The sequence below is a fragment of the Mauremys reevesii genome, linkage group 17 (assembly GCF_016161935.1).
Source record: "Mauremys reevesii isolate NIE-2019 linkage group 17, ASM1616193v1, whole genome shotgun sequence".
In the NCBI taxonomy this organism is placed as follows: domain Eukaryota; kingdom Metazoa; phylum Chordata; order Testudines; family Geoemydidae; genus Mauremys; species Mauremys reevesii.
The window spans coordinates 10,195,368-10,222,937 of NC_052639.1; the positions used below are offsets into that span (position 1 = coordinate 10,195,368).

General features: G+C 50.2%; 6 non-coding genes across 6 annotated transcripts; 2 read left to right on the forward strand and 4 right to left on the reverse strand.

Annotated features, from left to right (window-relative positions):
- Window positions 1-193: 193 nt before the first annotated feature.
- TRNAE-UUC lies at window positions 194-265 on the forward strand. Its single transcript has one exon. It is a non-coding gene; the product is annotated as a tRNA-Glu (tRNA).
- A 3,377-nt stretch (window positions 266-3,642) lies between these two features.
- TRNAC-GCA lies at window positions 3,643-3,714 on the reverse strand. Its single transcript has one exon. It is a non-coding gene; the product is annotated as a tRNA-Cys (tRNA).
- A 6,697-nt stretch (window positions 3,715-10,411) lies between these two features.
- Window positions 10,412-10,505, reverse strand: TRNAI-UAU. Its single transcript has 2 exons — window positions 10,468-10,505; window positions 10,412-10,447 (listed from the first exon to the last, which is right to left on the reverse strand). It is a non-coding gene; the product is annotated as a tRNA-Ile (tRNA).
- Window positions 10,506-11,300: 795 nt separating this feature from the next.
- TRNAQ-UUG lies at window positions 11,301-11,372 on the reverse strand. The gene has a single exon. It is a non-coding gene; the product is annotated as a tRNA-Gln (tRNA).
- A 3,211-nt stretch (window positions 11,373-14,583) lies between these two features.
- Window positions 14,584-14,665, reverse strand: TRNAS-UGA. Its single transcript has one exon. It is a non-coding gene; the product is annotated as a tRNA-Ser (tRNA).
- Window positions 14,666-18,869: 4,204 nt separating this feature from the next.
- On the forward strand, window positions 18,870-18,951 carry TRNAS-GCU. Its single transcript has one exon. It is a non-coding gene; the product is annotated as a tRNA-Ser (tRNA).
- Window positions 18,952-27,570: the final 8,619 nt, after the last annotated feature.

Sequence of the window (27,570 nt, forward strand, 5' to 3'; positions counted from 1 at the left end):
ATAATCCTGTAGTGTAGACATACCCTGTGATTAATAACTTTGGTGGCTAAATGAAAGGCTGATGGTTCAAACCCAGGTGAAGATGGAGGTTTTTTTTTTAGTGATGAGAATCCAGTACATTTTAACAGGCAGAAAATCTCCTCAATGCTGCCCTAACCTCATTGGGCAAGCATAAGTGGTCCTTTTGCCAAATGCATTGGTGGTATAGTGGTGAGCATAGCTGCTTTTCAAGTAGTTGACTTGGGTTCAATTCCCAGCCAATGCAGGCATGTGATGTCTTCTCTGCTAGGAATTGGTTTAATTTCAGTCACGTTGTATCAGTTTATCAATAGAATGAAAGAATCAATGTCTAGCAGGTCATTCAACACAGAAGAAAGGGGCGGGACTATACAATGAGCTGTTGGAGTTATCCTGGTATTACAATATTTGGTTTATTTTTTTTTTAATTTCTTTACTTCCCTCTCCCTTTTAGACTCAGAGCCTTTAAGGTCAGAAGGGACCAGTGTGATCATCTAGACCGACCTGCTGCACCTTGCAGGCCAAAAGACCCCACCCACCCACTCCTGTAATAGACCCGGGAGGGGAGGCAGCTCTGTGCTCTGCCCCTCCCCCAGGCAGCACATGGAGGCCCTCTGCTCCCCTCCCCCCATGGGTGTGCAGAGATGTGCCAGCAGCACTAAGGTGGCTCCCTGCCCACTCTGCCTCAATCCCTCCGTGCCACTCCCAGAAATGGCCGGCATGTCCCAGCATCCCCTGGGGCGGGGGGAGTGTCTCCATTCACTGCCCCTGCCCCGAGTACCAACTCCGCAGCACCCATTGGCCAGGAACTGCAGCCAATGGGAGCTCTGGGGGCGGCACCAGCAGGCAGCGGCGCACAGAGACCCCCTGGCCCCGCCCACCTAGGAGCTGCTGCCGGAGGGTTGTGTGTACCAGACACTTTGGGAGCTGCAGTGCCCAGGGTAAGCGCCACCCCTCCTGCACCTCAACCCCCTCCCCCAGCACAGAGCCCGCACCCCGCACCCAAATTTCCTGCCAGAGCTTTGCTTGTTTCCTTTCACCCAAAACCAACCTTCTTCTCCGGGGCTGCAAGTAGCCATCCCGGGGAAGCCAAGAGGCAGGCACAAGATTCTGCCTCCCAGCAGCCAGCCGCACCTCCCTGACTTTAGTCCCAGGCTTGGATCTCCTGAATGATGAGAAACATCCTTGGCTGCTACCCAGGGACAGCAGCTTCTGGTGACATACCAGGGCTGGGATGTGAGGGGAATGTTGCATGGACTTTATCATACAGGCCCCATCTTGCTTCTCAGAGCCCACAGGCGAGAATCTAGAGAAGGGTGAATCATTTCTCAGCTGCATTCTCAGGAGTAGCCAGTAGCCGTCCTTGACCAGAGACCCAGGGGAGCAACCACAGCAGTTCTGCAGGGAGCTCTGGCTGCCAGGGGATCCAGCTAGGAGAGGGAGTGCTGGGGGCTCTGCAGTTTTTGCAGTGGGGCTGTCTCAGGAGTCACAGGGGGCTTTGTTGGGGGGGTGGGGAAGTAGGGACTACAGGATGTGAGGCTGGCTGAAATGAAACTGCACAAAAAACCTCCCCCTTTGCTCCAGCTAAGGCCCTACTTTGGCCTCTCCCGCTTTCATAAATATCTCCATATCTTTCCCAGCTCTCAGAAACCCCCTCTCTCCCATGGGTATTTTCACGGTTTCTTCCTTTTTTCATGGAGAGAGAGAGAGAAAAAACAAACCTATTAATCTGAGCTACCGACACAGTTCACAGCATGAAATACACAATTTTGTGTTCAATGAGTTGTGTTCATTTATATAACATGAAAAATATGTTTTGGTCAATGCATGAAAACCTCACTGCATTGAACAACCCACTGGATATAGTTAATGTACTACAGAATATTTAAAGAAGTTAAGAAAGATGTGCTTATAAATTAACATGTTGTGCCATTTACACACGCACAAGACACAGAAGAAACTGAAATCTGAGCTACTAAAATTTCCATTTTCTCACAGCATTTTAGTTCTCAATATTGTTTTAATTTGCTTATTTTTTTGGAACTAGAAATGAGGAAAGAGGAAGTCAGTGGAATTACTGCAGTGAAGGATTAGTCTCATTATTTGTCAATAACAAAACCTTTGTTAACAGAGAGTTAACTTTGACTGTCAAGTATCAGAGGGGTAGCCGTGTTAGTCTGGTTCTGTAGAAGCAGCAAAGAATCCTGTGGCACCTTATAGACTAACAGATGTTTTGCAGCATGAGCTTTCGTGGGTGAATACCCACTTCTTCGGATGCAAGCAGTGGAAATTTCCAGGGGCAGGTTTATATATGCAAGCAAGAAGCAAGCTAGAGATAACAAGGTTAGTTCAATCAGGGAGGATGGGGCCCTGTTCCAGCAGCTGAGGTGTGAACACCAAGGGAGGAGAAACTGGTTCTGTAATTGGCAAGCCATTCACAGTCTTTGTTTAGTCCTGAGCTGATGGTGTTAAACCTTCCAGAACATCAACTTCAGTAAAACTCAAACTCTGGAAAAACAGGGAATACAGAGTGAGGGTACATGCCCAGATAACCTTAACTCTGCCCTCTAGAAGAGAATCCCTGATAGCATATGAGAACAAGGAAAGGTTTGGGGACAAATTACAGCTACTTCCCAAGAGTTTGTTTCTTCTGTAATTAATTGATCCTGGCCCCATCAATTGATCCTGGCCTGGTGTCTGGCTGTGGAATTTACTGTTTACTATTTTTATCCCAGCATATTTAAAGGCAAAACTGCTTTACAAAAGCTCCTTTATTCTAGGTGATACAAACAGGTCACTTCCCAGCTATTTCAAGGAGATGGAATTTTCCTGACCCACAGGGAACTTAAACTAACATGCTCAAGATCACACATTCCTTAGGAGAAAACGAAGGGGGAAAAAACAAACAAAACCCACCAAACCGTTGCTGTTTCTACCCAAATGATCAATGAGACCAGAAAGGGAGACTGTGCAATTAACTGTCTGGGACTACACTGACTCTGCAGTTACTTGGATGCAGACACACCCAGCTCTATGGTTGGGAAACGTACAGAGACTCTGCTGCTGCTCATGAACTAGCAGCACATGACCTCTGAACAGCTGCCATTCGAATGTATCTGAAAGTCACAAGGAACAACGATCTGTGTTAAAGGAAGGCTGCCATTTATTAGAGCCCCAGTTGATGCCGTGTGCACAAACAGAGGATTGAATGTGTAACAGGGAGTTTGGTAAATCTTGGTTATTTTAGTTTTGTAACAGGCTCCTGTCCACCTCCAGTAGAGTTTTCAGTCCCAATGGCAACTTACTTACCAAATGTAATACAGACTAGTCCATGCCTCCCACGTGGATGTGGTTCTTGTTCTTCTGCACATTGTAGCCCGTGGAGGACAAGGACCTGCAAATGTGTCTTCACGGGCCTTTGTTTAGTTGATGAAAACACAAATTAGACACTTAGAGGATTGGAACTGATTTCAGCTGAGGGACATGTTTGCTAGGTTTTTATGCATTTGCACAGGAAAATGTTGAGTGTTTCTGTTTATTTCAGGTATCCCTAGTCAGTGGAGCTCCTGAACATAATGGAAATGGATATGCAATTATTACCACTGTTGAAGGACCAGGCTTTTAAGGGGGCACTTGGATTTGAACCAAGGACCACTTGAACTGCAGTCAAACACTCTACCACTGAGCTATACCCACTGACAATTACATGGGCAATGTCAGTGATCTTAAGGATCTTGAAACCTGAGAGTGGCGTTCGTTTCTTCCACACCAGTGTTGCTGTCTGTGCATCCCGGAGCTATGGGGTGAGTGGGGAAGGCCCACAACTAGCTTGTCAGTATCAACAAAGGAGCAGCCGACAGCAGGACCAACGAGACGTGCTGGTGGCCCATCAGGAAGAACCCACTCTCCCAGAGACTTCTTGGCGAGGGCACGGTACACAATGGGGGCTACCTACCCCCCACGTCCCAGCAAGGGTCTGTCTAGTCCCACTTCAGTGTTACCCAATTTGTAATCAGTCTTTGGCCCAGATTCCCTCCCTGAGCGGCACCAGCACATATCTGGGCCCCCTGCTAGTGTTAAATCTGCCGTGAGCTGGGACCCAGCTTGGCAAAGAGCCTGCAGCCCCCTCTGTGCTGGAGAGTGAGAGCAACCTGGCACTGGGCAGGGCAGCCCTGAGGGAATGAACCCAATGGGCCCGTGAGGCCCTGATCCAGAACCTCTGCCAGGCAGCTTGTGCTGCTCGGGCGTCTCTAGTCTCCAGCGAGGATTCAAAGCTTCTCTGCTCCAGGGGAACCCCTGGGGGAGGGAGGCAGGGCTCCTGCAGGATAAATCTTCCTGCTGGCAGAGCTCCGGTCCCCTCCTCATGGGCACAGGGCGTTGCACACGGCACCCACCACATGCACACACCCCTTTGTGGGGAGAATCAGCTCCGGGATATTGGGGTCAACCCCCCCCCACCTCCTCCCTGCAAACCTTCTCCTGGCTTCAGTGAGGAAATGGGGGCGTGAGGGGCTAGTGCGGTAACAGCAGCAGCGTGGCCGTGGGGCTCGGCCGGTGGCTGGGGCCAGTCATAGAATCATAGAATCATAGAATTCAAGATCAGAAGGGACCATTATGATCATCTAGTCTGACCTCCTGCAAGATACAGGCCACATAAGCCGATCCACCCACTCCTTAAGCAAGCGACCCCTGCCCCATGCTTCGGAGGAAGGCGAAAAACCTCCAGGGCCACTGCCAATCTACCCTGGAGGAAAATTCCTTCCCGACCCCAAATATGGTGGTCAGCTGAACCCCGAGCATGTGGGCAAGACTCTCCAGCCAGACCCTCTGGAAAAAGGCTAACAATATCCTATCATTGACCCATTGTACTAATTACCAGTGTGGCACTTTATTGACCTATTGACTAAGCCAGTTATCCTATCATACCATCCCCTCCATAAACTTATCTAGCTTAATCTTAAAGTCATGGAGGTCCTTCGCCCCCACTGTTTCCTTTGGTAGGCTGTTCCAGAATTGCACTCCTCTGATGGTTAGAAACCTTCGTCTAATTTCAAGCCTAAATTTCCTGACTGACAATTTATATCCGTTTGTCCTCGTGTCCACATTAGCACTGAGCTGAAATAATTCTTCTCCTTCCCTGGTATTTATCCCTCTGATATATTTAAAGAGTGCAATCATATCTCCTCTTATCCTTCTTTTGGTTAAAGAAAACAAACCGAGCTCCTCAAGTCTCCTTTCATACGACAGGCTTTCCATTCCTCGGATCATTCTAGTGGCCCTTCTTTGTACCCGTTCCAGTTTGAATTCATCCTTCTTAAACATGGGAGACCAAAACTGCACACAATACTCCAAATGAGGTCTTACCAACGCCTTATATAACGGGACTAGCATCTCCTTATCCCTACTAGAAATACCTCGCCTAATGCATCCCAAGACCGCATTAGCTTTTTTAACGGCCACATCACATTGCCTACTCATAGTCATCCTACGATCAACCAGGACTCCTAGGTCCTTCTCCTCCTCTGTTACTTCCACCTGGTGCGTCCCCAGCTTATAACTAAAGTTCTTGTTAGTCATCCCTAAATGCATAACCTTACACTTCTCACTATTGAATTTCATCCTGTTACTAATACTCCAGTTTACAAGGTCATCCAAATCTCCCTGGAGGATATCCCGATCCTTTTCCGAATTTGCAATACCTCCCAACTTGGTGTCATCCGCAAACTTTATCAGCCCACTCCTACTCTTGGTTCCCAGGTCAGCGATAAATAGATTGAATAAAATCGGACCCAAAACCGAACCTTGAGGAACTCCACTGGTAACCCCCCTCCAACCCGACAGTTCCCCCTTCAATACGACCCTCTGCAGTCTCCCCTTTAACCAGCTCCTTATCCACCTCTGGATTTTCATTTCGATCCCCATCTTTTCCAATTTAACCAGTAATTCCTCATGCGGTACCGTATCAAACGCCTTACTGAAATCAAGATATATTAGATCCACCGCATTTCCCTTGTCTAAAAAATCTGTTACTTTCTCAAAGAAGGAGATCAGGTTGGTTTGGCACGATCTACCTTTCGTAAATCCATGCTGTAATTTGTCCCAGTTGCCATCGGCCTCAAGGTCTGTAACCACTCTCTCCTTTAAAAATTTTTCCATGACTTTGCATACTACAGATGTTAAACTAACAGGCCTATAGTTACCCGGGTCACTTTTTTTCCCCTTCTTGAATATAGGAACTATATTAGCTAATCTCCAGTCAAACGGTACAACCCCCGAGTTTAGAGATTTATTAAAAATCATCGCTAACGGGCTTGCAATTTCACTCGCCAATTCCCTTAATATTCTAGGATGAAGATTGTCCGGGCCCCCCGATTTACTTCCGTTTAGCTGTTCAAGTTTGGCTTCTACCTCAGATACCGTAATGTCTACCCCCATATCTTCATTCCCATCAGTCCCTCTATCACTATTCCTTAGCCCTTCATTAGCCTCATTAAAGACCGAGGCAAAATATTCGTTCAGATATTGTGCCATTCCAAGATTATCCCTAATCTCCACTCCGTTTAAAGTTTTAAGCGGTCCCACTTCTTCCTTCTTGGTTTTCTTCCTATTTATATGGCTAAAAAACCTTTTGCTATTGGTTTTAATCCCCTTTGCTAGGTCCATCTCCACCCGGCTCTTTGCCTTTCTCACTGCTTCCCTACACCCTCTGACCTCAATAAGGTAGGTTTCTTTGCTGATCCCTCCCATTTTCCAGTCCTTGTACGCTTTCTGTTTTTTCTTAATCACCCCTCTAAGACGCTTGCTCATCCAACTCGGTCTAAAACTGCTACCTACGAGCCGTTTTCCCTTTCTCGGGATACATGCCTCTGACAACTCCTGCAACTTCAACCTGAAGTAACCCCAGGCATCATCTGCCTTTAGATCCCTAAATATGTTAGTCCAATCCACTTCCCTAACTAGTCGCCTTAATTTAGTAAAGTTAGCCCTTTTGAAATCGTAAACCTTAGTCTCAGATGCAATTTTGATTATCCTCCCATTTATTTTGAAACTAATTAGCTCATGATCACTCGAGCCAAGGTTGTCCCCTACAACTATTTCCTCAACAAGGTCCTCGTTACTCACCAAAATCAGATCTAAAATGGCATCCCCCCTCGTCCGTTCAGCAACTACTTGATGAAGGAATTCATCAGCTATCACGTCTAGGAAAAGCTGAGCCCTATTATTATTACTAGCATTTGTTTCCCAATCTATATCCGGGAAGTTAAAATCCCCCATGATCAAACAGTTCCTATTAGTATTTACCTCCTTAAAAACATTAAAGAGCTCTCTATCCATATCCAGGCTAGATCTCGTCGCCTGAGCATGAACCCAGCCGACCCCAGGAGATGGACCTGGGTCACCAGCCCAACCCACCATGTGGCTGCTGCCGCTGCCCTGTTAGTGCACAAGCTGCCACAGACCACGCTGGGTAGAGCCCCCAGCTGCAGGGGAGACGCCCCTGAGTGCCTGGCAGGGCCCAGCTCCTGGCTGACCTGCACTGCTGGGGGTCAGGGGGCTGGGTGACAGGGGGGCGTTGGCTCTGGGGTGGGACTGTCACTTCCCCCCTTGCCAAGCCAACAGGATCACAGCAAACGAAACCAGCTCGGCCGGCAGGGGAAGAGTTCAGTCCAGGGCATGGTGCATTCTGGGAGCAGGGGCGGTGCAGAGAAAGGGCAGATAGGGGGCAGCTCTGAACACTCCGCGCAGACCTGCCTGTCCTGTCCCGCAGCCCCTGGTACAGGGGGCTTTTCGCCATAGTTTTAATCAGGCCAATAAATTGAAACAAACCCCTGTTAAATCATTGCTCAGCCCGAGTCCTTCACCCACATTCCTTAGGGCATTGGGTGTTTCATTTCCTGCCTCCATTTCACACAGAGACACAATTTCCTTTGCACAGATCCGTGAACAGAAAAACCTCCCTGTGTCTCTGGTCTGAGCCAGGGCATTCGATTCCAGTGAACCCTTCTCTCCTGCAATGCGATGGTCAGACAGAGGGGTCGTGGCACCTGCATCCCTGCCAGGGAGATACTGGCTCGGCTCTTTCTTTCTGCTGCTGTTGTTAGTCCATGAAACATCAAGGATGGAATGCAAGACTGAGTTCATGCACCAGCCCCCTGAAAAAATTTCAGTGCCCCAGAGAAATCCTGCCACCTGCTATTGGAACGATGTGCTGGAGATTTGAATGGGAAAGGGACTGTCTGAATTGTCAGAGTGGGGAATGAACAACAATCTACAGCAATGTCGTTCACACAAACACACTCTAATCATGCTCCAGCCAGAAGGGAAATGGGCAGGAATTCTCACTGTTCAGCCAAGGACACACTTACGCTGATGCGCAGCCATGAGTGTGCTGGGGAAGCTGGTCTGAGCAAACAATTTGAAGTGACAATTCAGTGAGAACAGAATCATTATGTAGTGAATTGTAGTGTAGGTTAAGTAGTTGTGGCCAAGTGGTTAAGGCGCTGAACTAGAAATCCATTGGGGTCTTCCGCCGCAGGTTTGAGTCCTGTCAACTACACAAGCACTGTGCTGTTGTTGTTATTATTGTAGTCTTAGTACCTGGGCATCCACAGTGGGAACTGGAGCTAAATCTAGTTTCACTCTGTCTACAGTTAAAAGGCTGCTGTGGCACTGCTATAGCACTTTGGAGTAGACAGTGACTGGAGGGGTTTTCCCCAACCCTGTAATAGCTACATGGACAGAACAATTCTTCCTTTTTCTTTAGCACTATCTAACCCGGGCTTAGGTCACCTTAAATCTATGGGTTTGGAGTGGGGGCTTTTCACACCCTGAGAGACGTCGCTCTGCCAGTGAAGTGCCCAGCGTACACCAGCCCTTAGATCCCTCTTGGTATTTCAATGCAGGCACTGACCTGTGAGAGGAAAGCATCAGCTCACAAACACAGAGACTGAATTCCCTACATTTAATCTCGCTGCACTTTCCAGAAAGTCACGAAATTCAATTCATTCTTGCTAGGACAGAGACAAAATAAGTGACACTGAGTTTTTGGCTTGATTACATAGAATTAAGTGTTTAATTAATATAGTAAAAATCTGTACTGATTCCTCTAAATAACACCATAGCGTGAAATAGGAACAGAGATAAATCTTGTCAGTGACGACTAAGTTCGCAAATGATCTACCCATTGTTAATTTCCACGCTGCCCCCATTGGAGGTCTGGGCATCTCCAGTGTCATTGCTCTGCGTTCACCTTCCCCTAGAATTGTTCTCGGACATTCGACTTCCTCTGCGGCATGGGTCTCGGGTCACTTGCTGGAGGATTCCCTGCACCTTGAGGTCTTTAAGCCACAATTTGAGGACTTCAATAACTCAGACATAGGTTAGGGGTTTGTTACAGGAGTGGGTGAGTGAGATTCTGTGGCCTGCATTGTGCAGGAGGTCAGACTAGATGATCATAATGGTCCCTTCTGACCTTAAGTCTATGAATCTATGAATCTAGTCCCAAATTTGGAAAACGGTGCAGTTCAGAATGAGAATAGTGACCCCGTCTCCTTCCTGCACCTGCTCTACATTGCTCCACAGCAGCTTCTCCACCTGCAATCACCCCAGCACTGCAGTGCAGCTGCCCAGGGTTCAACAGGGGCCCCTTGCAAGGACAGTGGGTGCAGCTAACAGCCCAGTTTGCCTGGCCCTGAGGCAGCTGTAAAAAAGCAACACCCTTGCCCCAGAAGTACAGAGACTGAGTTCCTCAACTTTAACATCATGACCCCCAGTAGAAAGCCACACGTGTCAGTTGTATTTTCACAGGGAGATGCAAAAATCAAGTGACACCAATTTTTAAGTTGAGTAAATAAAGTTGAGGAGATAGTTATTAACCTCCCAAAAATATACTAAAGATCCCTCAACATAACACCTGAAGGTGAAATATGAACAGAGACAAACCTTGTCAGCAAAGGCTCATTTCCCAAACGATCCTCAAAATGTTACCAATTCCCACCCCTCCTCCACAGGAGCTCTGTGCAGTGTCACTGTTCTGCAGGCAGCTTCCCATTCAATGCTGTTGTGGGACATTCCCAGGCCTGGAAATGTACCAACGACAGAATTTGAAGAGCAAACCTGGCTCCCCGCACCAGGCGGGATTTGAGTGTTTTGTCCCTGTCACTTAGTCTTTGTCAATAGTACAGACGCCAGGGGCAGGACTCCAGGCTCTGCTTGAGGGATCCTGGCGCAGGGGCTGGGGCGGGGAGAAAGGATGGTAGATTCTGACCTGGAGAGGAGGTAATAATTGAAGGGGGCATTTTTTATTAGCCCCCTCCTGAGGGTCCCCAGGGCTGGAATTCTACATTCCACAGGCCAAATGAGGGGGTGACACTACTTGGTTAATGAAAACCAGTGCTCCAGGTGAGGTTTGAACTCACAACCTCAGCATAGCTCCTCTCAGCACTGCCCTATAAGTACTGTGTGCAAACCAATTGCGCCACTGGAGCACCTGTTAATTAGGATTCTCTGAGAGCCCTAGGTTGATACAGGCGAGGAGTGACCCCAAAACATTCTCAGTGGAGCTGAGAGCAGGTAGCAACAAGTGTTGTACTTGGTGGGGTGGATTCTTCTTAAGGCTTCCAGGCCCCATTTGACCCTTTTGTTCTTCCCTGTGTAATAACAGAGCTGGTTAAGACTCAATGGAGAGTCTTGCTGCAGACCAACAGATCTGAAATCACTGATAACCAGCTCTAAGCATTAGTCCTGCTTTGGGACAGTGTCTCTCATGCAACAAACTGCCCAGTCTGCACTAGCAGTGAGGCTCCCTCACTAACAGCTGAAATCAGGGAGAGCTGTGTGAAGTGCAGGGCCCCAGGGGTGCCTGGACAGGGGGGAACAACACCCCAGGTGCCCAGAGGAGGAGAGGTGTGTTGGGCTCCCGCCTGGGACTCTGCCTCCCTCCTGCCCAGCCCTGACTATGAAGCCTGGTCCTGGCCCTCCTTCCTTTAAATGCCATGTGAGCAAAAGGAAGAGTGTGGCAGCTGCAGGGACCAAAGTTGTGGACATCAGGTGAAGCAGCAAGAAACAACCATCCGGTCAACCCACAGGAATCTCTAGCCAGACTGTTAAGTTCTAGGACCCCAACCTATAGCCGCCCATTGAACCATCCAGACCAAAGACCTATCTCCAGTGGCCATCAGTCACCCAGCAGGAGGGAAAAATGTCACTTTAGTTCACCCTGAGAGAAGGTAACCAAACACATTGAGCTCCAGTGCTTTGTAGCAAAGCAATGTATCACCACGAGGTCCCACTGAGATTTGAACTCAGATTCCAGGATTCAAAGTCCTGAGTGCTGCCCATTACACCATGGGACCTGCTGCTATTTCATTTTCTAGACCCCTGTGACTCTCAGCTGGCTGGTTTGCACTCTGCACTTATTGCTTCCCACCATCAGCTTCCTCTCGCGGGTCTCTCTCTCCTCCTCCAGTGACTGTGGTCCTGCACTACCGGATCTGTGGGTCCTGCCCTCAGACCCCACATCCCCCTGCTTTGTCTCCGTTCCCTGCAGGCTGCAAAAATGTCAGGGGAGTCTGCTCCTCCCTTCACTCGGTGCTCCCGCTCATATCGGCCAACTGCAGCCTCATCTCCTGGAACTCGAGCAGCTGTCGCTTGATCCGGTCGTACAGTCACAGGCTGACTAGCTCCCCTGCCTGGATGCTCTTGTGGAAATCCCACAGGTGACACTGCAGGACTTTGCACTGTTGGTTTCTTTAATGTTGTGGTGTTTCCCCAGCATCCGGAACAAAGCAGCCAACTCCTCCCTCACCGACTCCCATCAATCCCCCTGGTTGCCATAGAACCCTCTGATGCTTTCCCGTTCTGCCAACACCTCCAGGCCTCACCCCCCTGCTCCTTTATCTTGCAAGCTCTGGATGTTCAGCTTCCAATATCCTCTGCCCTGGGTCAGGGAATTGCCCACATTGAGCACACGGTGAGAGCTGCGTGATCCGAACAGTCCATTGGCACCACCCTGCACTGGGCTGTCGACGTGCTCTCCTTCACGGAAATCCGGTCAATGCAACTCCTGGCCTGTCCCCGCAGAAAGGTGTATCCCCTCTGCGGCTGGTGTGAGCTCAGGTCAGAGGAATAGGAGGCTACCGCCCGCCCTCCACTGGTTCCACTGTGGAGAAACACGTCCTCTAAGCCGACCTCACTACAGACCTGCGCCAGGTAGTGCTCATCATAGAAGAGTTTCCTCTGACAGTCAGGAAAACAGGGCCAGCAGTCCTCAGGCCGGAGCAACAATTGAAATCCTCCCCAACACCAAACACTGTGCTGTCCAGAGGAAAGGAGACAGTTCCTTCATAGAACTTTCCTTTTAGGCCTTAATTGGGGACCATACACACTAATATAGCCATAACCAGTGCTGCAAAGCCCACCAGTAATGCCCTCCCTGGTCAGAGCTCCAGCCCCTTCTGTACTCGCACCATGAATGTGAAGAACAAGACTCCAACCCCATCATTCTTCACTGCCCTGGAGGACCAGAGAGATGGGCCCTTCCACCAATCACCATCAAACTACCCTAGAGTTGTTAATGTGCATTTTATGAACACCCACCCTGTCCAAGTCCAGCTGCTCCAAGGCAATGAACACTCAACATCTCCTCCTGGGCCCCCAAATCCCTGCCACCTGGCCACTTTCACAGATGCCCCTTCCAGGGCACTGCCCTCCCTCAGCTGCACAGAAGAGTTTTCATCCCCTGTTCCTGCCTGTCACTGCCCAGTCAGCCCCTCTGGCACCATTCCTGAGGGCCACCCTGCCTCACTCTTCTCCTTCCACATTGGGTCCACCAATAACTCATGTAGGAGAGACAGCTCCCGTCCTTCATTGTTAAAGGTGAGACCAGCAGCACACAGTTGTTTTTTTCAATTCCAGAACCCAAGCTCAGGGACTCACCTGGGGTGCAAACCACCACTATACAAAGAGGGATTAAAGGGCCTGCCAAAGTCTGGGATTGAACCAGCAACCTTGAGATTTTCACTCTAACACTCTCCTAACTGAGCTACTTTGGCAGCTGTGTAGTAGTATTTTGGCCTGTTGCTTCTCTGCCCGGGATGTTTTTGCAGCAGTTGCACACAAAAAGGACGTCATTGTGAGCGGTCCATGAAGACAAGACTCGCTTTTTCCTGCCTTGCTCGGCTTGACTTGCTGCCTCACCCCGTTCCTGCCTGAGTTCCCGGGTTGACCTGGTGGTGGAAGGGGACTGGGGGCCAGTGGTGTGGGGAGGACCCTGAGCTGGACCCTGAGCTAGACTAGACCCTGGCGGTGAGAGTCTGGTCACCACTTGCCGCCCCACCCTGTTGTCCTGGCTTCCCCCACTGGGCGTCATTTCGGGAGGGAAGTGGGGCTTCTGCCTCCCCTCCCTGATTTTCACACCGCAGAGGAGTGCGAACAGGAAAACGAACGGCTGCTCCACACCCCCACCGGAGGAACGTGACGCCCTTAGCTGTGGGGAGTAAGAAGTGGCTGTTGGCTGACAGGGCCTGTCCCCGAGGAGCTGGAACAGCAGCTGCCGCCTCCCCCTCGGCTCCAGGCTGTGGGAAATACTCATTGCCTGGCTGCATGGGCGGCTGCTGCTCCGTGCTCTGGAGAGCGTCTGTATTGCTCTGTCAACCCCCCGTCTACACTGAGCCAGTCTGGTAAGGTCCCAAGTGCCCCCTCCAGCCTGGCAGCTGAGAGTCTGTGCAGACATCAGCCCCCCTGCCAGCCCCACAGGCAGCAGCAGCACCAGCCCCCCCAGCACCACAGGGGCACTCAATGCACTTCCTGTGGGGAAATGGCTCCTTGGCGTCCAGCTGCTAGAGTGAGAGCCAGGAGAGAGCAGTGTCTGGCTCAGCTTGGGGGAGAGAAGAGACCTGGTGAGTGCGGATCTCCCTCAGCCTCCCCCGCAAGGCTGGTCAGTTGTATTGTCACTGTGATAGTCGGTGCTTCCCTTCAGGGCCATCCCTAGAGGGATCCAGGGTATGGGACAAATCCCCCCTTTCCTCCCCAGGCCCTGCCCCCCAGTCCACCCCTTCCCCCAAGCCCCCACCCCTGTCCCATCTCTTCCCGCCCTGCACCTTCCTGCCCCATTCCTTTCCCTCTCCCACTCTCCCTGCTCCTCCCCCTGCGCCTCCTGCACCCCACTGAACAGCTGATCACTGGCAAGTGTGAGGAGCTTGTCAGCAAGGCCTGTAGTGGGGGGGGGGAGCTGGCTGCCAGTGGGCACTGAGCACCTTTTTTTCTCTCTGTTGGTTCTGCAGCCCCGTAGCTCCCATGGAGTCGCTGACTCAGCTCCTTTCACATGCTAGAGAGAGGAGCAGAACCAGGGCTATGGCTGATCTATGGGGCACCAGGTGAGTGGCAGAGGCTTCAGGTGCTGAGAGTTTGCCTGACCCCTCAGGGACACAGTGTGAGGTGGTGTCCCAGGCATCTCTATGAAAGGAGCAGAACAGAATTTACTTGGGGTGGGGAGAGAATTGAGAGTGTCTCAGGGGGTTGTACAGCGGTATTGCCCGGGTGAGAGACTGGCTAAAACACAGGCCTCGCTGTGAGCAGGATTTGAACCTGCGCAGGGGAACCCTATTGGATTTCAAGTCCAACACCTTAACCACTCGGCCATCACAGCTGTGAGCACAAAACTGCCCCAATGCCAGAGAAACTGGTAAATAATCCCAATGCCCAGGCGTGAAGTCATCTGAACTACAGGATTCCCACAGCAAACCTGGCTCCCAAAGCACAGGGGGGATTTGGGGTTTGTTCTGTTTGCTTAGCCATGTGCCACAGGAGTCTTTGCTGCTTTTACAAATCCAGACTAGCACGGCCCCTCTGATACTCCTAGTGACACTCTCCAATGGATCCCCATCCTCCACCTACCTTGAGCTAGGTAGGAGCGGATCATCATTATCCCTACTTGAGAGAGGGAGAAGCTGAGGCTGAGAAAGGAGAATCGACTTGTCTTAGGTCACACAGCCAGCCAGTGGCAGAGTTGGGAATAGGACCCAAGAGCCCTGATTTTGAAACTAACCATCAGATCGTGAATTTCAAACACTGAATGACCTGAATAAAGTGCTCTCAGATGAGCTCCAGACCAACAACAGTTCACAGTAATTATTCAGCAAGTATTTGAGGAGACCTGCAATGTTAGAGAGAATCATGAACTGCTCAGAGACCATTAATGCAGCAAAGCAGCAAAATTTGTCAACATATAACAGGGTATGACTTATTTCCTTAGTCTTAAAAGAGAACAACAAGGACCTGAATCTCCACCCTGTCAATAACCCTCTGCTCAGCCAATCAGGGTAGAGACTGAGGACGGGAGGCTGAGGGTTCTCACCAGAGAGCCCAAAGGATGGCCCAGGTCACTGGTGGGGATCACTGCCCGAGCACTATTTCAGCCCCACATTTTTGGGTGGACCTCCCACAGTGGGAGCTGCAGAGCACTCCCCAGCAACACACACATACACACACACACACACACACTGCTCCTGGTGTTGGGAGGGGAACAAGTGAAAGGACAAAAGAAGCAAGAGACAAAGAGAAAGGAGAGAGGGAGGGATGGAGGAAAAGGTGAAACAGAAAGGACAAACCCTAATGTCCCCACTGATTCTTTGGGACAAAATCCCAAGTGTGAAATAAAATTCTGCCTCCTTAAGTTCGTGTTTTCCATGCCTAGAATTCAACTGTCACCAGATGGATCAGACTGAACAGGTTTCAAACCTCGAGGAGGCTTCATCCTTCTAAACAGAGATGGCTGGTCACTAGTAAAATCACTAACAGGGGAAGGAGAAAACTCGAAAAAGGTTCCTACTGGCACTCACGTCCGTGAACCCGAATACTCTCTCAGTCCTCAAAGAGAGACCTGGAGAAGGAGACTTGCTGAAGCAAAGCCACAGGGGTCTCTGAGGTTTCCATGGCCCCTCGCCCCTGTCCTGTCTGGCTGATGTCAGCATCTCTCTGTAAGGTCACCACCTCCCCACCACCTTTGACCAATAGTCTGAGGTCCTGCAAAAAGTCTTTGTGATGTCACTGCCACACCCCTCTCTTGCTGTGCTAATGTCCTGCCCCTGCCCAGGCACTTTGGAGGTTTGAGCTACTCCCTGTGGATCACCCCACTCAAGGAGCGTTCGTTCTAGGAAGCAAGCCGGCTAGACAGGAAAACATCAGACGCTGCTCCCAATGCTACACTCAGTTTTTCAGAAATTAGTCGACTTTATGGCCAGAAGAGACCATTAGAGCATCTAACCTGACCCCCTGCATATCACAGGCCTCCTGTATGACACAATATCTACTTTTGGGGCAAACACATTCCAGAAAGGCATCTAGTCTTCATGAAATGACATCAGGATATGGCGAATCCACCACTTTCCTTGGTAGCTTGTTCCTGTGGTGAATCATCCTCGATGTTGAATATTTGTGCCTTAGTTGTAATATGAATTTGTCTCTTTTCACCTTCCAGCCATTGGGTGTTGTTATGCCTTTCTCGATTAAAGAGCCCTTTCATACCCCATCTTTTCTCTCCATTAAGGCCCTTCAACACTTCAATGAAGTCACCTTTCAATCTTCTTTTGATAAGCTAAACAGGTTGAGCTCGTTCAATAGCTCACTAGAAGGCATTTTTCTCCAGCCCTCAGAACACTTCGTGGCTCTTTGGTCATCAGACTCCTGAACTGCAACTGGATGTGGTTCTTGTTCTTCTGCACAGCACAGCTCCTGGAGAAGAGGGATCTGCAAATGTACATTTGTATGATACCTTTGTTTAACTGATGAAAACATAAACTAGACACTTAGAGGATTGGAACTGATTTCAGCTGATGGACAGCTTTGCTAGGTTTTATGCATTTGGACAGAGAAATGTTGAGTGTTTACATTGATATCAAGCACTCCTGTATAGAGGAGCCCCTGAACAGAATGGAGAATGGAAATGAAAATGTTTAACTTTTTAAAAAAAAAAGAAAGAGGGTTATAAGAGAACACACAGGTTTTAACTGAGGACTACTTAAACTGCAGTCAAGCACTGTAACACTGAGCTATACCCCCATGACAGCAAAAGTATAGAATCGTGATGTCCAGGACTTTGAAGGACAAATCCTGCTTCATCGAGGTCCTTTGCCATTCCCAGACCACAGGTGGTTTTAAAAATGGGGTTTGATTAAACTTCTTAAATGTGGTAAACACCACAGCTTGCACACCCACCGATATAGCTTCTCCCACTGACATAGCTGTCACCTCTTGGGAAGTGGATTAACTACACCCCCAGGAAAACTCTCTCCCATCAGCATAGAGCAGTAGTTCTCAAACTGTGGGTCAGGACCCCAAAGTGGGTCATAACTCTGTTTTAATGGGGTTGCCAGGGCTGGCATTAGACTTGTTGGGGCCTGGGGCTGAAACCAAAAGTCTGAGCCCCACCACCCAGGGCTGAATCCCTCAAGCTCTGGTTTTGCCTTCCCCTAACTGGGGCAGGGCTCAGGCTTTGTTTCCTCTGCCTCTGCTCAGTGGGGAGGGGCTTGGTCCCTCTTTCCAGGGCCATGTAGTAAGTTTTTTTTGGCAGAAGGGGGTTGCAATGAAAGAAAGTTTGAGAAACCCTGGCATAGAGCCTCTGAATATGTCTCGACTTGGCTCCCTGTGGCAGATCAGACACTGAAAGTACAGCCGTGGAGACACCACACACCAGCCTTGCCTAGCAGGCAAGAATCAAACCACTACAGAAAGATGCCTGGTGCTTTCTAACCCATCTCCCTAAGCCCTCAGCCACCACCACTTAACAAAGGAGCTTTTCTACATGATGGTTCTGGTCTCACTGAAGGGTCATTTCCAATTGTTTGCTCAGACCAGCATTAGGGAAAATGGTGCCCTGGGCAAAGCTTGTATTTTGTCACTTCCCCATTGCCCCTGGACGATCCCCACTCCCCCTTTACCGCTAGCTCCTGCACTCCCAACCCTTGCACCTCCTTCACCCCTAACTCCTGCCCCCTCCACCCTTAACTCCCTGGGCCACCAGCCATTGCCCCTCTCCTGCAGCCCCTTCACATGGTTCCAGTGCTGGGGGCCCCGCACTTGTTCTCCCTTTCCCTGGGCTTTGGCATCACTAGCCCCTGCTTAGTGAGTAGGGTTCAGTGGTCCCCAAAATGTGGGGCATGACTCCTAGGGGGACACAGAGGAACATTCATGGGGGCACCTCAGGGCCTGAGCCAGCCCCCATGGAGGTAGCAGCACTCAGCCCCACTCTGCCCCAGGTCTTCCCCAACCCCCACCCTCAGCCTGGGGCTCTGGCTCCCTGCTCGGCCTCGACCCCCTTACCCCTGTCTGCACCCCTCTCCCCAGCAAGCAACAGCCCCATTACCAGCCCCGGTTCTTGACCGTGGCTTCCGAGGGGCCACAGCCATGGCTAAGAGGGCACAGTGTGAAATGTTTGGGGACCCCTGGTTTAGGGTGATGTCCTCAATCACTTCTATAAAGTCCAATAAAAGCTATTCCTCACCCACCCACCCACCCAGCCCTCCATCAGGACGGACTAGGTATGTTCTGCTGCCCTTCACTCATGCAGGAAGGATAATAACATTTCATTCCACTCAATCCTAAAGTGATTTGTAACCCACCACCAGCCAAAACTGGTCATTTTGGGAAAGCGGCCCCATCATGCTGCATATCTAGGCAGAGTAGGTGTGTCTGTGCAAACACGGTCTGTTCCTGAAGTCTTTCCCCCATCTCCTCACTAGATGTGAGGGGGGAGCTCATTCAGCCCCTGCTTCCGCTTAGTATTTAAAAACTCCTTATTGTCCCTAGCTCTGCTGGCCTAAGATTTCTCCTCCTGTCTCTTTTTCGCTAGCTCAGATGAGGTGGCCGAGTGGTTAAGGTGATGGACTGCTAATCCATTGTGCTCTGCACGCATGGGTTCAAATCCCATTCTCATTGGATGCATTTGGTCATCACCCCTCCTTTGTAGACAATCATCTCCCCTTTGGTACAATGACAGATCAAACAATGTTGCTTCTTGCAAACAGAAACTCAGAACTCCTTTGCTTTAAATAAAATGTCTAAATCCCAGATTTCTTAAAAAAAAATTCTCTAGTGCTGTATTTCTTAGTTTTTATCTCAAAAGGTAACATCCTCATCATCTCCCCCAAACACCCTGGGACCTGCCCAAATTATTAAAATACCCTCAGCCCGAGCAAGACCAGAGCAGTGAACCAGAGCTAGTGTCTAGGCCAAGCTGTTCTGAAGAAGGCAACTCCAACATTTTCTCCCTGCTTCCCTTGGCAAGGTCTGACTGAGAAAACAAAATTCCCCAAACTGAAAATTTTCTGCTGAAAAACCAATACTAGTCTGGTTGGGGTCTTTGGTTTGAAAGTATTATTGTTATTATTCTGTTCTGATTTCTGAATCAGTTCAGTCCAGTCTTTGTCCTCCAGGTGTGTTTCCAGCTACTGAATTGTGGCGGAGAGAGGCCAAGTCATGATGTCTCTTCCCCTCTTTCATAGTTTCCTCCAACTTGCTAGGAAGCTCCTTTGCTACGATGTGAGTCAAGCAGTGTCCATTGTCTCTGTGCTATCTCGGAGAAGCCTGCATTGTACACGGTTCCTGGGATAGTCCTTGGGAGTCTCCAGTGCAATGAAACACCCTCGGCTGGGCCGTGTCGGATTAATCAGGGCCATGCGGCTTGGGCTGGAGTAAAGTTGCAGTGTCCGTGTCTGGGCTCAGGCTCAGTCCCCTGCTCTAGGAGCCCAGAAGGGTGGGAGGGAGTTTAGCAAGTGGAAATGGTGAAACCGCATTGAGGACTGGACCACTGACCTATCAGCTCTTATCTCCCAAACTTTCAGTAACTCTATTGTCAGTGTCTGTGAGTGTAATTTAAACCATAAGAAAAACCACACTGGGCTAGAGCAAACGTCCATCTAGCTCTGAATCTTGTCTTCTGATAGTAGCCAACACCAGGTGCCCCAAAAGCCACTCCTCACTGCACCACTAGGAGTTGAACCCAGGATCTCCTGTTCACAAAACAGGTGCTGTAACCAGCTAAGCCCTGGTGCCTGCTGTTACTTAAAAGCATCGTGTTTGCCCACACCTGACTCTCTGCCAATCCCCACTGAGCCCTGACAAGCTTTGCTCGTGTTTGGATTCTGTAAAGCAGAGGAGCAGGGGAAGGTTTACGCCCAAGGTGTGTGAGTGATTATTTGCACAGGTCTACGCTACAAAATTAGGTCGGTGTAACTCCATTACTTAGAGGTGTAAAAAATGTAACCCCTCCCCCCCAAGCAATGCAGTTATATCAACCTAATCCTGGTGTAGATAGCGGCTCAGCTGTCAGAACTTTCCGGAGCTATGAAAGGGGAGGGGCCCAGCCTCTGTAGCAGGAATGCAGGGCAGGCGAGTTCACGGCGGGCATTGTGGGATACTGGAGGTGGCCACTTATGGTGATATAATGACCAGCAGCATTTACACTGACAATTTGTCATTTTAAGTTTGCTGCAAAAAGCTCTAGGCCTCTCATCGAGGTTGGGATTGAGGGGCACTGGGAATAGGAGGGGCTGTGGGTTGGGACACAGGAGAAGAGTGCCGACCGAGGGAGCGTTGTGTGTTTTTCACACAACTGAGCAATATAATTCTGCTGAAATAACTTTGTAGTGCAGACCTGGCCAAAGATTCACACACACACAGCTTGCAAGGAAAACCTCACCTGCTTCTCTGCTTTGCAGAATCCAAACACATGGAAAGTTTGTCAGTCCCCACTGGGGATGGCAGAGAGTCAGGTGTGGGCAGAGATTATCCCTATCCACAGGCAGGTACCATGGCTTAGCTGTCTAAAGCACCTGTTTTGTAAACAGGAGATCCTGGGTTCAATTCCCAATAGTGCCTTGTTGAGTACCTCTTGGAGCACCTGGTATTGGCTACTGTCAGAGGACAAAACAGAGAGCTAGATGGACCTTTGGTCCAGTCCAGTATGGTTTAAATTACGCTCACAGGCACTGATAATAGAGTTGATGAAAGTTCAGGAGTTAAGACCTGATAGGTCAGTGTTCCAGCCTGTCACAGATGACCCCCCCCCCCTCTGGGACAGGGGCAGGTCTGGGCTCTCACACCAAATGGCTCATTCTGGCTGCCAGAATCCATGGGCAGCTCATTTAGTTTACACCCAGGATTGAGTCCTGCTTTGTGCACCATGTGTGAGAATGAAAATCCTAAACCGCCCTTTGAAATAACAAATGCAGCAGGACGTGTTATTGTCCCTGCCCCAAAGCAGACAGACCAATGGAGAAATGCCATTGAGTCCAGGGTAATACTTCACCATTTCCACTCGCTAAACTCCCTCCCAATCTTCTGGGCTCCTAGAGCAGGGGACTGAGCCTGAGCTGAGACACGGACACTGCAACTTTACAGCCCAAGCTGCCTGACCCTGATTAATGTGACAGGGGTCAGCCGTGGGTGCTTCCTTATGTCTACACTGTGATTAAAACACCCAGGGCACCTGTCTTAAAGCCCAGGTCAGCTGCCCCAGGCTTATGGGGCTTGGGCTGCAAGACTAAAATTGCAGTGCAGACATATAGGCACTAGATTTGCCTTTTTCCAATCATCTAAGACCTCCCCCAATCGCCATGAGTTTTCAAAGAGAATGATCAATGGCTCTGCAGTCACATCTGCCAACTCCCTCCAGACCCTCAGATGCATTAGATCCAGAACCAAGGACTTGGTCATGTCCAGCTTTTCTAAATAGTCCTTAATTTGTTCTTTCACCACTGAGGGCTGCTCCCCTCCTCCCCGTACTATGCTGCCCGTGTCTGTGAAGACCGAGGCAAAAAAAAGCATTGAGCACTTCCGCTTTATCCACATCATCTGTCCCTAGGTTGCCTGCCCCATTCAATAAGGGTCCCACACTTTCCCTGACCACCTTCTTTTTGCTAATACACCTACGTAGAAATTGACTTTGAAGCTAATCAAAAGAAGTTCCATTTGAAATACAAATCGATACTGAGTCAGTTTTCTCCTCTATTCTATTTCTCACACACATTCCCCCACCCCAACCTTTGGAGTGAGGTTTTACAGCCGGACATTTTAGGCCAAGGGGGGTAAATTACATCAAAGAAGCTTTTCAGGATTAGCCCCCATTTCCTACATTACTAACAAAAAGAAAAACAAGACAAGTTTTATTTCTCCAGTATAATTCAGTTGATCACACAATTAAGTCTCTTCTCCGTTAAAGAGTAACTTCATGTGTAATTTCATTTTCATTGGTAATAATAAATCCTCAACAATTAAAGAATTTTCTCATATATGGCAGTTTTCCTTTAATCCCCCTTTCCACCAGTGAACCCTTGAGTACAGTTGTGGTTAGGGATTAGATCGGGGTGGGCAAATTTTTTGGCCCGAGGGCCACATCTGGGTATGGAAATTGTATGGGGCCATGAATGCTCACGAAATTGGGGGGGGGGGTTTGGGTGGGGGTGAGGGCTCTGCCTGGGGCAGTGGGCTCTGGGGTGGAGCCAGAAATGAGTTCAGGGTGTGGGAGAGGGCTCCAGGCTTGGACAGGGGATTGGGGTGGGGCGAGGGATGAGAGGTTGGGGGTGGAGGAGGGTGCTCCAGTCTGGGACTGAGGGGTTAGGAGAGTGGGAGGCTGGGGCAAGGGAGGGGTTAAGTCTCCGGTTGTCGCTTACCTCAAACAGCTCCTGGAAGCAGCAGCATGTCCCCGCTCTGGCTCCTACACGGAGGCATGGCCAGGCAGCTCCCAGTGGATGCAGTTCCCGGACAATGGGAACTGTGGAGGTGGTGCTTGGGGTGGGGGCAGTGTGGAGCCCCCTGGCTGCCCTTATGTGTAGGAGCTGGAGGGGGGACATGCCAGTGCTCCCAGGAGCCGCACGGAGCCACAGCACATGCGGAGCGGGGCAAGCCCCCGACCCGCTCCCCGGCTGGAGTGTCGGAATGTGGCAAGCCCTAGCGCCTGCTCCCCAGTGGCTGGATTAAAATGTCTGAAGGGCCAGATGCGGCCCCCTGGCCGTAGTTTGCCCACCCCTGGATTAGATACAGTCCTGGATCAGAATCTCTGTAAAATAACAGAGATGAGGTTCCTATTAAAAATGCAGCCATCTCACATACGACACTGATTTCGTCCTACACACAGTTCCATCACCCACAAATGGTGAGTTCAACAAAAACACCACTTCTGTTTCCTCCACATCTACATCATTATGGACAGTGTCGTGGGGTTGATACATCCTGTCACAGGGTGTGTGGCCATGTATGGAAGAAGGCAGGGATTTGGGTGGGGCGGAGAAATCTGTCCCCTGGGTCAAGACAGCTTGTCTTCAGGTGGTGACTCCATCCAGTGGTGGGTGCAGTGTGGGGAAGAGGGACCTGGGACCACCCTACTCCACCAGGTCCTGACCCAGGGCCTTGAGGAACCAATACTCCTGTGTCCAGGGTTGATCTCTCACTGCAACAGTCCCATTCCCTGAGTCACTTCCCACCCTTATGTCCAGAGTCGGTAACGTCCCGGCATCCAGCATCGCATCCTTGGCGGTCAACTGGGTGTCTGCAGGGGCCTCAGGGTGGCTGGATGGTGCAGCCTGGGGGTCCAGCAGTTTCCTGGCAGGAGCCCACAACATAGGTTTGTTCTCCTCCTCAGTCCACCCAGGCTGAGCTGAGCTGCTCCCTTTTATACTCCCTCTCCAGTCGGCGCATGCCCAGAGAGGGGGAGGGGGTGTGGCCTCTTCAGCCCACAGGGCAGTTAACCCTAGCAGTGCCAGTTCAAGGTTGATGCACCTCATCACAGACAGCATTTCCCAAATGTTGGGATTAGCTAGGAGATCTCTTCAGGAGTAACCTCCTGTAGGGACTGGGTCACAAATACCTTGGGAACCAAATACCTGGGCATTTTGCCTAGTTCCAAGTCACTTACTGTGGAATTCTATCCCTGGATCATCGGAGACAATATTGACTTCAACAATTGAACCACCCTGTGACCATGTGCACTTACTTCCGTCGGTTACATGGTTTGGGGTCTGCTGCTGTTCACCTTTTCAGACTGGAGGTTTAAAACCAGACTGTTTCTCTGATAATATGTCCAGCAGCTTGGAGTATTCTCTCCTATTGACTGAACTGCATTTGAATTTTCTCCATGTCACCATGCAGGGATAGGGGAAAAACAAACCTAAAGTAAAGAATGATGGTCATTTGGCTGAAATTTCCCAATAAATCTGAGCTACAATCTGTCAAACACCACGAACATGCAGTTATATGACCAAGGACCCTTCATGAAAGATGGAAAACTCATATCACAGAGAGGTAGAAGACACTTTCATTTTAATTTAAAGTGAAATTCCAGACTAGGTTACATCTGATGTCTCAGAATCGGGATAAGAAATTCTCCAATGATCCACTGAAACCTGCTTCACCCAGCGCTGTCTCATTAGTGTTATTTACAGAAGTTTTAGCACCTTCATAACGGGTGGAAAAAACAGCCGACCTTCCCAGAAGTGGCTTTGCCAATAGAGGGAAAAGGGGTTTTGAACAGTGCTTGGGATCCATTTGAAATCCCCTTCCAAGTCTGTGACACTTTCACCTCCTGCCGACTGACTGATTTAGGATCAAAGACGTACAAGCACCATTCCCAAGTGACAGCCAAGAACATGACCTCACCGGACACTTTGGGAAGTGAAGGAATATGAAGGGGTGAACTCTGCATGGCTCAGGCACAAGGTAACAGTTCTGGGGTGATGGGGTGACTCAGAGATTTCATCCTTCCCCATCTCCTTCCAGTGTCACAGAGCCTAAAATGACACTTATTTCCCTGACACTGCTCCAGCTCTTCATCATATTTAAATATATTTTAAATGAGGAAAAAAAGTCAAAATAACTGCTGTTCTGCACAATCCAGGGTAATGTGACAACAACTGGGAATGAGACAATCTGTCCTCAAAGAGGAATGTGGCAACTCGAACAGTAACTTTGCACTGGGAGGAGGAGTACAAATGTGAATCTCCAGGTTTGTTTAGACAAGGAAATGTGACGGTGGTTAGGTCAGATCAGGAGGAAATGTGCAAGATAACTCCACCTACTTTCCATTGCCCACGTCTTTAGTGCAAGAATAGTTCTCTTTTTACATCAGGAAAGTGAACTCAAGCTAGCTAACTCCATGGCAACCATAGTGATGAGGACCAGGTAGATTTTATCTCAACGTAACTGGTTGAAGACACCCCCTATCTCCCTCACCTGGGGTGACGGACATTCCTGGTAGAAAGGACACCCACTCCCATGACTCGCAGGACAATGGAGTTGATAGAAAGGACCACAGGATCCACCCCAAAGATGGGCGAGCTTCAAAACTGGGCAACTCATGTGTGGGAGCTGAGGGACCACAATGTGCAAAAGATGCAAATACCTTAATAGTCACTATCTGGGAACTGTCAAAAGAATTAAAGAAAAAAAATTTCTGACAGCTCTAGAGAAGGTTTTTATGAAGTTTATCTCCTTTACGGATTCTCTGATGTTTAGAAAGGCCTGAGCTATGAGTGATGATTTTCCCACACTCGCAGCATTCATTGGGTCTCTCTCCGTTGTGGACTCTCTGATGAGAGATAAGGGAGGAGAGGTGAGTGAAATGTTTCCCGCACTCACGGCATTCATAGGGTCTCTCTCCTGTGTGGATCTGCTGATGTATAATAAGGTTTGAGCTCCGAGAGAAGCTTTTCCCACAGTTGCAGCATTTGTAGGGTTGCTCTCCTGTGTGGATTCTCTGATGAGAGTTAAGGGTATATCTCTGAGTGAAACTTTTCCCGCACTCACAGCATTCATAGGGTTTGTCTCCTCTGTGTATTCGCTGATGCCTACTAAGGGCTGAGGTACGATTGAAGCTCTTCCCACACTCTCAGCATTCGTAGGGTGTCTCTTTCGTGTGGATTATCTCATGTCGAATAAGGGCTGAGCGGTAATTGAAGTTTTTCCCACACTCACTGCATGTCGTCTCTCTCTTTTCCCTAAGGATTTTCTCCTGGGATGTAGTTTCCTTGAGGTCCCTGTGAGTTCCCTGACAATTAATGGGTTCATCCACTCTCTCCTCTGAGTATCAGAGGGGTAGCCGTGTTAGTCTGGTTCTGTAGAAGCAGCAAAGAGTCCTGTGGCACCTTATAGACTAACAGACTAAAACGTCTGTTAGTCTATAAGGTGCCACAGGACTCTTTGCTGCTTCTCTCCTCTGAGTGGCTTCCCTGCTCTCTCTCTGGTCTGGGGTAACTTTCACCAGCTTTTCCCTGCTCACGGGGGCGGGACACACTCCCTTTGGCTCTTCACAGTAATTCCCCATGCGCTTCGGCGAGCTCAGCATCTTCCTGGTGAGGATTCTGCTCCTCGCTCTCCCTCACCACCCCATCACCTGCTAGAAGGGAGGAGAAATCTCAGAATTGGGGATGGAAAGGCAGAGAACAAACCCAAGTAAGTGCTGAGGACACAGAAAATAAAAATCGGGGACTGAACTCCCCCAAACTCATCCCCATAGAGGACAGTGGAGGGAATCAATTCTGCTCCCCACCCAGGACTGGCCTTTAGGGGTCAGACGGGTGCCCCACCCAAGGGGGTGCCGGGTGCAGGGTTTGGATTCCCGCCTGACCTGCTGCCAAGAGGCTTGCTGGGCTGATGAAAGCGGCATGGGAGGCAGATAAGCAGCAGCGTGGGGGAGTGGGAGAGAGCCGAGCTGCAGGGGGCAGTTGGACGACCAGCCATCAGAGCCAGGTGACTGCTCCGGAGCGGAGGGGCCCCTCTCTGCCCTGCTCCACGTGTGCAGCTGCTGCTGTTCCTGTCCCCCCAGGGCTGCGTGGGGCGGGGGAGCAGCAGTCCAGTGGGGGAGCGAGCAGCAATGCCAGCTGCTTTGTGCATCTAGGTCAGGTTCCCCACTTGGGTGCAGGAGGATGCAGGGGTTAGGGGCAAAGGGGCAGAGTGCAGGGGCTCAGGAGGGGCAGGGGTTGGAGTGCAGGGGCAGAAGTTAGGATTGAAGGGGTGTAGGGATTAGGGGTGCAGGAGGGGAGAAGGCATTTGGGGCAAAGGGGGCACAGTGCAGGGGCTGGGGCTCAGGAGGGGCAGGGGTTGGGGTGCAGGGGCAGGGTTTGGGGTGAAGGGGTATGCACCGTTCAGGGTGCAGTAGGGAGGTGCAGGGGGTATGAGTGAAGGGGGCACAGTCCTGGGATTAGGGGCACATGAGGGAGGGGAAGGGGTTGGGGTGAAAGGGCACAGTGCAGGGCTTAGGGGCACAGGAGGGGGCAGGTGCTGGAGGGGGCAGGTGTTAGGAGTGAAGGGGGAGCAGGTATTTGGAGCGAAGGGGGCACAGTGCAGGGGCTGGGGGGAAGGGAGGGTGAGGAGCCTGGGGAGCCCATGGGGGACAGAGAGAAGGGGGGGTGCCATGCCCATGGGAGCCAGGGGCACCAAAATTCAAGTTTGCCCAGGGTGCCATGTCCCCACGGCCGGCCCTGCCCACATCCCATCCAAACACTCAGTAGGAAGGGAGGGAGCTCCAGCCAAGCTGTCAGTCATCATCTGTAGGAAGCCAGGAGT